This window comes from Anarhichas minor, unplaced genomic scaffold (genome assembly GCF_050575085.1).
Source record: "Anarhichas minor isolate MPS153535 unplaced genomic scaffold, ASM5057508v1 ptg000040l, whole genome shotgun sequence".
Taxonomy (NCBI): domain Eukaryota; kingdom Metazoa; phylum Chordata; class Actinopteri; order Perciformes; family Anarhichadidae; genus Anarhichas; species Anarhichas minor.
Window position 1 is genome coordinate 2,764,655 of NW_027466486.1, and position 13,560 is coordinate 2,778,214.

Sequence of the window (13,560 nt, forward strand, 5' to 3'; positions counted from 1 at the left end):
GAGAGGTGACTCAAGTCTCCGATTACATTTACTTCATCAATTAAAGCGACAAATTCATTTTCTAGAAATCATTTGACTTCATCAAAGTCGTACATCTAGTGAGAGAAGCTTATGAGGGTTTACGTTCTCTTCATGAATAAAGACGTTGTTCCTTTAGTTGAAACACGTTCAGCAGGAAAGTAAATGTAAGAGTGTGAGGCGACCACACGACAGCAGGAAGTCAGCGTCCTCATCCGAGAACAGAAGGAGGTCAGAGCTGTTGTTGGTGAGGGAGACAAACCGGAGCTTGAAAGCCTGCAGAGGAGCAGAGAGCGACAGCAGAGGAGAGGATGTGGTCACAGAGCAGCCTGCACATCGCTCTCTGTGCTGAGAAACGACGAAGGTGCAAACCTCCACTTCACCACAACCTCCGGCTCTCAGAGCGCAGCTGCACCTCTGCACCGACCCCCCCCCCCCCCCCCTCACTGCAAAGCAAGTCTCTGAGCAAACAGCTGGAAAAACCTCCATTTCTGTGTCAACTGAAGCTACAGAATGAACATAAATGTGTGTTATATCTGTTACAACAGCTGTTTACTTCTGTTTACAACATCTGGTGCAGAAATATGCATTTGAACCTTTTTGCTTTGCAGTAGATTAAAGATGTGAAATACATTTTTCGGCAGTCGCAGACTGAATTATCAGGAAAAAAAACTAAATAATGAAAAAACTGAGGGTGTTTCAAAGTCAACTCCTCTACAAATCATCTTCATATGAATCACTACAAAAAGACACAATAGAACACTATATTTGAATGACTCTGAAAATGAGATCTTATTGGTTTTAACTAACATAAGGTTTAGTACCACACGCTACCAGTCCCAGCTGTGGCGACATTGGTACAGCTGTCTCTTTGTAAGGCATTGCTAGGCCTATGCACTTATATTGTTTGTGTATGTCATTTTATGTATTTGTTCTTTTTTAAGACTCCAGTGGGACTCAAACTGAGGAAGAACACGTTCGACTTTCTCCAGTTGTTTCCTTGAAAAACATGTTTGTGCTTCATCGAGTCACATAAACAGGAAACGATGTGTGTGACGATGCAACAGAAGCATGGTGTGTGTGTGTGTGACATCTGTGAGCAGGATAATTATATCTCCTCCTGCAAAGCCTGATCTTCAGAAGTTGTTGCTTTCCATCCGTTAGTTAGAAAATAGAATTTCACACTTTCTCTGCATTGTTTGTAAAGTGTCAGAAAAAAGCAAAACTACCAGTAAATATAAAGACTCTCACCTCATGGGTTCATAATAAAAGATCATAAAAGCTATAAACCATATTTTAATCTTCTGGGTATATTTAAAAACCATCATTATCACTATTGTGTTTATAGACAATATAAATTTAAGTCGATCAAAACAAAAACATTTGATGACATTTTACTTCACATAGAAGTATTTTTTTCGAATTTTTTTAAAAACCATATAATCATAGGGGTCTGAAGTTAGCAAAGAAAGAAGGTGTGCACATATTTGCATGAGGGTTAAGTGCTGAAATATAGTATATCAATAAAATTAGCTTGATATGTACAAATTATTTAATGAAATAATAAAAAATGATAAAGTTGAACAAACATTTATATATATATATATATATAAATATAATCTCTATATGTGTGACATATGTGTAACTGATACTGATCGTCTGGCACACCTGGTATCATCAGCAGTAGATTAGAGCAAAAACAGAACTTTAAACAGCAACCGTGCCTCTGTCATTATTTAGAGTAACCACATCTGTATTTTAGGAAGTTTAAATACGAGGCAGGAAGGTCTCTCTTTAAGGTGGATATCAACTTCTTTGACTGGAAAGATGATGTTTAGTACAATAGATTGAGACTTTATTAAACTGCAACAAGAAACAGGTGTTAGATCTTGCCGATTGAACTGGTACGTTTATACACTTCAGCAACCAAACACAGCAGAATGAGACATTTCATCTGTCGTGGTGAACAACCCTTTGTAGTGCAAACCGATGTGTAGCATTCATGCAGTTATTCAAGCAAAAACTGGTTTTGTATAAAGTTTTTAAAATACAAAATAATTATATCAAACCTAAATAATACAGAGTTAAAGTTAAAAATAATTCTTCTATGTGACAGAATCAGCAACAACAACAACAACAGCCCTGTATCAGTGAAACGTCAGAATATTGAGGTTGAGGTTGAACAGCAGATTATGGAGAAAAGTCACATGATTTACATCATGTTTAGTAACCTGAAAGATAAATCTTTATGATTCTACAGAAGACAGAACAGGTCCACAAGGTTCAGTGAATTACATTTGTCGGATGGCTAATGTTGATTTTATCACATTTAATAGACTTCAGAAGTTTACTCCAAAATCTCCTCAGCACCATACCATCAGTTCACATTTCCCAATTATTCATAATTAATTAAATATTAAACACCAATATTCTGCATGTCCAGGAGGAAGTGAACCTCTCACACAGTTTTATATTGAGATACGCAGAAATACAGGTAAATATTTAGTGATGCAGATATTCAGAGAATGCGTTCTCTCTTTATCCAACATGTGAAGCAACACACACACACACACACACACACACACACACCTACATTGTTACCACTAGTGGGGCTCGGACTCATTTTGTCTGTCTGAGCTCTTCACTGTGACTTTGTAAAGATGGTGTTTATCATGAGGCCAAAGAAGTGACCAACACTCACCTTGGACTGTGAGCTGCTGCTGAGTGGAGGCTGTTTATGTGTCGCCACCAGAGTCTGCAGACTTCAGGGAGCCATCTGCTGGATAAACCTGCAACACACAAGTCACAGCTTTAACACAATCGAGGTACAAGCCAGAGAACTTGACTTACTAAAGTACTACTTTACTTTGAATCACAATCAGACATAAGAGCAGAATAAGAATTCAATGTAGTTTACTCAGGCTTACTGTATAATTGCATAAAGTCAGCAGTTGTAAATATCAATAAGATGATCTGCAGGTCATTTCCAGAGCGTAAGAGATCCAACTGTCTATTGTTTTAGAATACAATACAATAAAATTCCTTTATCGTCAATGCACACGTCAGCAATCGTTTCTGTAAATTTCGGTGAAATGGAAAAAAAACTAACGACTTTTTATGTTTAAACTTCACAAAGCTTTTACTCACTGAATGCGCCAACAGTATTTTTCACAGCAGCAGGGGGAGACATACCTCAACACACAAAACAAGGCTAACAACTTACACTGGAATGCACAACATCCGCTTCAGTGTTACTCCCTTGTGATAAAGTTAGCTGTGATGTAGATTACTGACACCTGTTCACTATAATGTACCAGCGCTGCGCTGTCGTCTACAGGTAAAGCACTCACACGACCCGATAATGCCACTTCATCTTTAACATGATGTTAATGGTTTTCTTATTTTGCTTCTGTCGTCTGCCATGATGGAAAAAAATACAGCAAACAAAGTAAGACACCGCAGAGCTAAAGACTATCGCAGGGCCGTGTTAATACTAGGGAATCTCGTATTATGCACCTTTATGAGTGAATCTGTTGCCAGTGAGATCAACTCTTCACAAAACACAACTTATGATCACATTCTTTGGTTCAAACAAGATGAACGCAGGCCTCCAAAGCTTTTATCTGAATGTAAACTGTGTAAATCTCGAGGACGTGCAAGGAAAATTTAATTTGTCGGAACAAAATAGTGCACATCCCATGATCAACCCTGGCTTCTACAGCTTCTCATTGTTTAGTGGAGTTCTCACTGATCAGAATGAAAGTAAATATACTGTGATGTACTGCAGGGGGACCCCCAATACCATGTAGTACCATCTTTGTACGATACTGAAGGCTCTGATGCAGCTGGATGACATCACACGATGCACTGACCCTCCTATCTGCAGCTCTTCACATCGACTATACGAGCTAGTTTCTGTCAGACAGAACATGGATATAATCAACAATAAACAAGGCCTCCTCAGATGGTTCATCTTTTTGCTGTGGACTACAGGTAAATTACAATAAAATGATTGATGAATATACATTAACGTTACCTTATTTTCATATTTTTGCAGTCATTGTAATTGAAAATGATGTTGATGTGACGTCAGAGGATATAAGTAGAATCCAACAACAAACTTATATTATGCTTTCTTTTATCACTAAACACTCAGGTCTAACTGATGGGAGTGATGTCATCCAGACTTCAATACTTTGGGAAAACAAGGGTGTCAACGCAACAATGAGCTGCAGCCACACCAAGGGTGCTCAGTACTTCCAGATGTACTGGTACAAACAGCTGCCGGGAGAATCAATTCAACTAATAGTGTTCACAACATTTGGCACAGAAAATGATTTTGGAGGTCTTAGCAGAGACAAATATTCAGCCACCAAGCCTGACACTGACAGAGGGACGTTCACAGTGAAGAACCTGCAGCCAGAAGATGAAGGCTTGTACTTCTGTGTTGTGAGTGAACACAGTGATACAGATGCTCTCAATAGCTGAACAAAAACCACAGTGCACTGTAAACATAACCGTTACAATGATCTCATGTGCTGTAGGGGGACCTCCAGGACCAGAAGTACTCCCAGTGACACATCGTGGAGGACTGAACATCCTACATGTGACACTCCCACCACCTGCAGATGTTTAGATCGCTAACCCCACTGACAGTTACATTAGACCTGTTGACGTCATCAAACACGGCCTCCTGATCTTTTTAACACTTCTGCTCTAGAGAAAAGGTAACTACACTATAGCCTTTAACCGTTGCTGTTGAAAATCATGTTAAATCCTCTACAGTTTCAAATGTTGACTTGCGGTAACTTAATGTGTTTTACACACAGGTGTAATTGCTGGTGATGATGTCACCCAGACTGACATACTGTGGAAAGTCGAGGGTGACAGTGCAACAACCTGCCGCCACACCAAGGATCTTGGCTATTTCCAGATGTAATTGGTACAGACAGCTGCCAGGAGAAACAATGAAACAAATAGTGCTCACAACAATGGCCGATAGAGAAAATGATTTCGGAGATTTCCGCAGAGACAAATATTCAGCCACCAAGCCTGACGCTCACAGTGGGACGTTCACAGTGAAGAACCTGCAGCCAGAAGATAAAGGCTTGTACTTCTGTGCTGTGAGTGAACACAGTGATACAGACACATGTGGAAGCTGAATAAACTGTTGGCACATCTGTTAGTGAGTCTATTTATCTGCTGTACTGTAGGGGGACCTCAAGCACAATCACTGAACATCGTACAGTACAGAGACACTCCCTGCTGTAACCGTTCATATCTGTAGCGTCACACCTCCATCACACTGACTGACAGTGACTCTGGTCTCTAACTTCATTTTGTTCAGAGCACAATCATGATCACAGCTGGTCTGATCGAACTCTCTGCAGCTCTGCTCTGGATTGTAGGTACTGTACATTATGAGGAGAAGCTGGTACTTTATCTTTACATTCATACTCATGATTGTATGTTGTTGTTGGTGGTCCTGTAACATGACATGTGATATTTTCTACCCTCACAGGTCTAACTGATGGGAGTGATGTCACCCAGACCCCTCTGCTGTGGATGATGGAGGGTCAGTCTGCCACAATGAACTGCAGTCACACTAAGGCTGCTACTTTTTTCCAGATGTACTGGTACAGACAGCTGCCAGGAGAGGGAATGAGGGAAATAGTTTACACGACTCCAACTCCTCCACATACATATGAAAGTGACTTCAGTGTGGACAAATTTCCTGCAACAAAGAGCGACGCTCAGACTGGATCTCTGACAGTGGAGAAGCTGCTGCCTGGGGACAGGGGAGTGTATTTCTGTGCTGTGAGTAAACACAGTGATGCAGGTGACTTAGACAGCTGCACAAATACCCAACTGTTGCCGTCACAATAAATAAATGTGTTAATTATCGGTAGGGGGAGCTCTAGACTGCGTTTAGATTTTTGGTTAGTATTCAGTAATTTGTGATAAGCGGCTTTTACACTGAAGTGGAGCAACATATAGCTGAATTGTTGTTTTTCAGATGTTAAATGAAAGGCAATGGATACAGAAATTGTTACACAAAATGTACTCAATACTATTCAACATGTTTTCTGACATTTGTAGAATATATTTTAGTGCTGAATTAAATATTTCTAGAATATATTTCATTCCTTTTGAAATTGTGTACAACCCGTTTGAAGGTTACCAATGACTGTGCTGTATTCTGTGATTGTCTGAATCTAAAATAAAAACATCTTATCCATAAACCACCATCACCTCTGTAGTCAGTGCCAGAGATAGTGACTTGCTCCTGGAAGCGTCAGGACACAAACACAATCAACGATGTTTCATTACACTGTTTGACTACCAACACGTGTTAATTAAGGAAAAACGTAGACAGATTACCGGTTAACTGAAAAGTATCACAACAAGTGTCTTGTCTAAGTGTAATGACACCTTTTTACAGAGAACGCCATCATGTGACAGGATGTCTGACCCTGAAAGCAAATGCTTTCAGGGTCAGAGCCTTGTTTAGACATATATCATCGTGTACTGTCAACAGAACGTGAAACTACTGAAATAGAGAAGACTCGATTTAAAAGGTTGAAAAATAAAATGTATTTACGAGCATTTCAAACCCTGATAAGAAAATATACGATACATTCTAGTACACTCACGTTTGTTTTTGTCTGTTTGCAACTGACTACCATTTTCATTATTGACTGACATTATTTTTTTTTCCAATCAATCAATTATTCATTTTGTTGATGTTAAAGGTAAGTGAAAATCTGCATTCATCAATCTCCAGAGCAAAGCAAATCTATTCAAACCAAACGTATTGAAGTTACGCAGATAAAAAATGACAGATGAAAACAGCAGAAAGTCCTCACAGTGAATGTGTGGCTTAGAAGAACACTCTTTTGATCAACTTATTAATAAAATAAGAAATACATTCTCAGGAGGAAGTTGCCATAAAATAATCACAATCTCCTCCATGTCTCCTCCCCTCTGAGTTGATCCCATAACATCTGTTCAGTCTGTCAGTCGCTGCAGAGACAGAGGACGATAAAGACATCATGATCAGACACACCAACAGGATCGCTCTGCTGCTTCTCTGCCTCTCCTGTAGGTTTCAGCTCAAACCGTTTGCCAAATGTAAAATCTTTTGTTACCATTTCTGTGTTCTCACAGCTTTTCTCTTTACATGCAGGTCGTTCACTGAGCACTGAAGTTCATCAGGCTCCATCATCAATATTAGGGAGTCCTCATGTTCCAGCAACAATCAGCTGCAGCCATTCAGTCAGTTCATACAATATGATATTGTGGTACCAGCAGCCGATGGGTGACACTAACCTGACACTCATTGGATACATTCAGTTTACGAACCCAACCATTGAGGATCAATTCAAACAGAATTTCAATATATCTGGAGACGGCTCAGCAAAATCTGATCTCAATGTGCTGAAACTCAGACAGCCTGAAGACAGCGGCGTGTATTACTGTGCAGCTAGTAGACACAGTGACTCAAAGTCGCTCTTGCTTCTACAAAAACCCGCTCTGATAATCAGCCACATAAATTCACACTGAAGAAGAACACACCTGCATCTAACTGCAGCCTGTGGCAGGAAATCAACACTGATATCATCAGGATATATATGTGAAGAGACACAGCAGGATACTGTTCAAATACACTGATGAAGACTCCTCCTCCTCCTCCTCCTTTACACCCAGGCAGCTCTGTTCAGTTTGCAGTCATCATAGTTTTGTTTTCATCTGCATTAGGATCATGTTTACACTTCTCGTACATTTAGCAGCTCTGCCGTTCTGTTTGACAGGTAATATCACATTAACTCAAAGAAATTGACCTAAATATTTCCACGTTTATTCTTTAAGCTCATAAAGTTTATTTTCTTCACTAAAGCTGTATGTTTGAAACGTGTCTTGCAGAACTCTCAAAGAACAGTGTTCATCAGAGTCCCGGTGCTCTGATCAAACATCCTGGAGAAGAAGTCCAGATGAAGTGCAGCCATTCAAACACTGATTTTGATTTGATCCAGTGGTACAAACAGTCTGCTGGGGGAAATGACATGGTGCTAGTCGGCTATGTACGATTCACTTCTGCAGTCGTTGAAGCTCAATTCAAAGACACTTACAATGTGAGCGGTAATGGGGGAAGTCTGTAATGACACCTTTTTACAGAGAACGCCATCATGTGACAGGATGGATGATGGGACGTCACATCCGTCTGTTCAGCAGATCTAAATGATCTCAGATCTCATCTTTACTGTTTCTCGGTTCTGTCCTGCAGGATTTTGCTTTTGCATTCACATCTTTGAATTAGTTTTAGTCAGAAATGTATTATGCAACTGAAACTCTTTTATAAACACAGCTCAGTGTCCCCTGCCGCTGACTCTAGTCTAAACCTATTGGTTAATGGTTTATGGTTCCAGGAACTACCGGGAGTATTGGAGTCCATGACCTTAAAGTTACTGGTACAGACGGCTCAGTCTGCTCTGATGGACTGCAGTCGGGATCTTGGTGGCAAATGCTTTCAGGGTCAGAGCCTTGTTTAGACATATATCATCGTGTTATTACTGTTAACAGAACATGAAACTACTGAAATAGAGAAGACTCGATTTAAAAGGTTGAAAAAGAAAATGTATTTAAGAGCATTTCAAACCCTTTGATAAGAAAATATACGATACATTCTAGTACACTCACGTTTGTTTTTGTCTGTGTTTGCAACCGACTACCATTTTCATTATTGACTCACATTATTTTTTTTTCCAATCAATCAATTATTCATTTTGTTGATGTTAAAGGTAAGTGAAAATCTGCATTCATCAATCTCCAGAGCAAAGCAAATCTATTCAAACCAAACGTATTGAAGTTACGCAGATAAAAAATGAAAGATGAAAACAGCAGAAAGTCCTCACAGTGAATGTGTGGCTTAGAAGAACACTCTTTTGATCAACTTATTAATAAAATAAGAAATACATTCTCAGGAGGAAGTTGCCATAAAATAATCACAATCTCCTCCATGTCTCCTCCCCTCTGAGTTGATCCCATAACATCTGTTCAGTCTGTCAGTCGCTGCAGAGACAGAGGACGATAAAGACATCATGATCAGACACACCAACAGCATCGCTCTGCTGCTTCTCTGCCTCTCCTGTAGGTTTCAGCTCAAACCGTTTGCCAAATGTAAAATCTTTTGTTACCATTTCTGTGTTCTCACAGCTTTTCTCTTTACATGCAGGTCGTTCACTGAGCACTGAAGTTCATCAGGCTCCATCATCAATATTAGGGAGTCCTCATGTTCCAGCAACAATCAGCTGCAGCCATTCAATCAGTTCATACTATGTGATATTGTGGTACCAGCAGCCGATGGGTGACACTAACCTGACACTCATTGGATACATTCAGTTTACGAACCCAACCATTGAGGATCAATTCAAACAGAATTTCAATATATCTGGAGACGGCTCAGCAAAATCTGATCTCAATGTGCTGAAACTCAGACAGCCTGAAGACAGCGGCGTGTATTACTGTGCAGCTAGTAGACACAGTGACTCGAAGTCGCTCTTGCTTCTACAAAAACCCGCTCTGATAATCAGCCATATAAATTCACACTGAAGAAGAACACACCTGCATCTAACTGCAGCCTGTGGCAGGAAATCAACACTGATATCATCAGGATATATATGTGAAGAGACACAGCAGGATACTGTTCAAATACACTGATGAAGACTCCTCCTCTTCCTCCTCCTTTACACCCAGGCAGCTCTGTTCAGTTTGCAGTCATCATAGTTTTGTTTTCATCTGCATTAGGATCATGATTAGACTTCTCGTACATTTAGCAGCTCTGCCGTTCTGTTTGACAGGTAATATCACATTAACTCAAAGAAATTGACCTAAATATTTCCACGTTTATTCTTTAAGCTCATAAAGTTTATTTTCTTCACTAAAGCTGTATGTTTGAAACGTGTCTTGCAGAACTCTCAAAGAACAGTGTTCATCAGAGTCCCGGTGCTCTGATCAAACATCCTGGAGAAGAAGTCCAGATGAAGTGCAACCATTCAAACACTGCTTTTGATTTGATCCAGTGGTACAAACAGTCTGCTGGGGGAAATGACATGGTGCTAGTCGGCTATGTACGATACACTTCTGCAGTCGTTGAAGCTCAATTCAAAGACACTTACAATGTGAGCGGTAATGGGGGAAGTCTGGCATATCTTGATATTCCAAAGTTGAGTCGCTCAGAGGACGGAGCAGTGTATTTCTGTGCTGCCAGTAGAGCACAGTGCTGCACGAACCCTGTGTCTTTGACAAAAACCCTCTCTGATGCAACGACACAAATTACAAGATGAACGACAAGTAAACCGCTTTGTGAATGACTTTTGCAGAGAAAGAATTAAAAAAAAAAAAAAATGTGATCATGTAAAGTTAGTATCCTGGTATGTGAAGTAATAATAAGGGTTATATATGAGTGTATATGTTTAATAGGTGCACACTATGACCGCAGATGTGATCTACAAGGGTTAAAAAAGACGTTTTCCATTTCATTTCGACTAAAAGAAAACTTCTGAGCATTTTATTAGGAACTTCAGTGCAAAATGAACATCACCGTTTTGAAAAGAAATAAAGAGAAAAAGAGAAAAATGTAATAAACATGTAATAAACATTTCCATCTAAACACAAACATGCAGAGTGATCAGATTAAAACAATAGTTTGATATAACAATGCTGGTGCATTACCGTGAACAGAATTCTTATCATTTCAGATTGTTTTGTTTTTATCATGATAATCGGTTAGTTAGCGGTTAATGGGTGGAAGGCTATCAAAAGCAAAATTAACAGAAACTCAAATCCCTAATCACGATATCTCAAAATATGATTTCATCCCGATACGATCATGTAGTCAAACATGTATCAAACATATAGTTCCTTATTATTTTCAGGTCTTTGTGTCACTATTAATGCTATTTGTTGCTTTCCTTCTAAACCAACACATTTGGTGAGTGTTTTAGAAACTACATTTTGACTATTGTTATTGTTCCAGTAGGTGGCGATGGAGCTGCAGGAATACTCTTCAGTTGGACACGCAGCACTATGAAATATATATATGATGTAGATTTAATAGGAGGGTGTTGATAAAGAGTCTACAGTAAGCAGAGCCACTAAGTGTAGTGTTGATCCAGGCAGGAGGTCAACATCCCAACATTATTCTTTTTATCTTGGCTCATTGGTACTCACTTTCACCATTCAGTAATACCACTTTATCTTTAGTTTGATTCTATCATTTGTTTCTAGGGGGTCGTCAGCAAAGCACAGTGATTGTAGTTTCCTTCTAATTCAAATACAAACTATGCTCATCAGCATTTACGGTTATAAATGACACCTTGTACTAACCCCTCCCACCCAGCTGCATGTTCTTTGGAGCTTTCGTCTTTGCCAGTTAATGATGCTGTTTCCTCATCACTTCCTTTCCCTCTTCTCACCTCAAAGTCAGCTCAGTGGTGTGAGATCCACAGCGACTTGCATCTGAAAAACTCTCATATATGCAGTCTGACATGTCATAAAAAAGGGTTTTGAGTATCTTTATTTTAGTCAAAATGATCTGCTTTCTCCTCTTCTGTTGTCTTGCAGGTAAACGCCTTTTCAAATAGAATTGGCAAATATGTGGGTGGAAATATTGCTTTCCCTCATAATCATTACGTGACCAAGTTTGTTCTCCATTGTTGTCTTTGTCCAGGTGGTTGTCTGGGTCTAGATGTCCGTCAGTCTCCCTCTGATCTCATCACTAAACCTGGGGACAAGGTGCAGATCTTCTGCAGCCATGACAGAACTGACTACAGGCAGATGCTCTGGTACCAGCGGTCACCTGGAGACACCGCTATGAAGCTCATTGGATACTTGTATGTTAAAGATGCCACAATGGAAAAGCCATATAAAGAAGATTTTAATATCTCTGGAGATTTGGGAGGAACAACAGCAAAGAATGGCTCTCTAATAGTCACACTTAAACAAGAGCACAGTGCAGTTTACTACTGTGCAGCAAGTGAAGCACGCTGACAAAAAACCCCTCTGAACTTTACAAAAACTCTGCACCGTCTTTTCTCATCAGTGGTTTATAATAAGACAAGGAATAAACTGCTGCCAGACACCTGCTTATGTGGTTGTACTTTGGTTTGATGCAATCACATCATTAACAGCTAATACAACTGTGTTCCTCTTTTACTGGTTTAATGTATTTTAACAAGGCATTTTATTACAGTAAAATCATCATCTAATGAAATCTGTCAAAAGCAAAATATCTTTTGTCAGGCAATCAGGTTCAAGAAAGAGCATATATAGATATTTAGTTTGATATGCAAATACATGAAGCCACTCCTCCTTTCTACATCATGTTTACTTCCTGTTTAAAGGTGACTCAGTTTAGAGAGAAAGCACCAACAACGAGAGCCTGTCATAACTTCACTAATACTGCATTTCATCCATGACTTTAGAGTAACTCACACTCCATGTCAGATCTCTACATGATGATTAGATTTCTCTTTGGCTTTATCCTCTCAGGTAAAAACTGACTCGTATTGAAGTAAGGTGTCCTCTACCGTTTACCTTTACTTCTAAAATCAACAATCTGTCCAATTCTGTTTACAGCAGGTCTTTCTCTGGGGGTTCAGGTCCATCAGACTCCCTCTGCTCTCATCAGACAGGCTGGTGATGATGTGCAGCTTGTCTGCAGCCACGGACAACCAGACTACACCAGGATGCTCTGGTACCAGCAGCCGCATGAAGACAAGGCTCTGAAACTCATCGGATATGTGGAATACAGTAGTATAAGCTATGAAGAATCATTTAAAGAGCATTTCAACATCACTGGAGACTTAAGTAAAAACACAGCAAAGAACGGTTCTCTGTTTATAGTGAACCTGAGAGAGTACGAGCACAGTGCAGTGTACTACTGTGCAGCTCAGTACGCACGTTGAGGCAGATCTCCTTTCAACTACACAAAAACTAAACATCAACTGTGGTTTTGAGTAGTTTCGAAAAGACCTCCGCCAGCCACCTGCAGTCAAGTTTGGTGTCATGTGATTTCTACCTCACTTCCTCATGTCTCTGCTGGTTGTTTTTTTTCCCACATTCAGTCTAGTCATACAGCCATAACCTTCATCATCATCCTTTTTACAGAGAATTCAATCTGCATGGGACAAAGAGCTAAAATGATTTGTTTACTACTTTCTTGTCATCTTTTAGGTAATGTAAACGGATCTCTGGATCAACAAGTGTGTAGTTTGTTTTTTTATATTCAAGCAGATAAACGGAAGTTTTGTCTCTTTTTGCAGGTCTTTCTCTGGGGGTTCAGGTCCATCAGTCTCCCTCCGCTCTCATCAGAGAGGCTGCTGATGATGTGCAGCTTGTCTGCACGCACGAACAAGCCGACTACAGAGTGATGCTGTGGTACCAGAGGTCCCCTGGAGACAACGCGATGAAGCTTATTGGATATGGATACGCGCAGTTCAGAAACGACAGCGTGGAAGAGCCGTTTAGAAAGCATTTCAGATT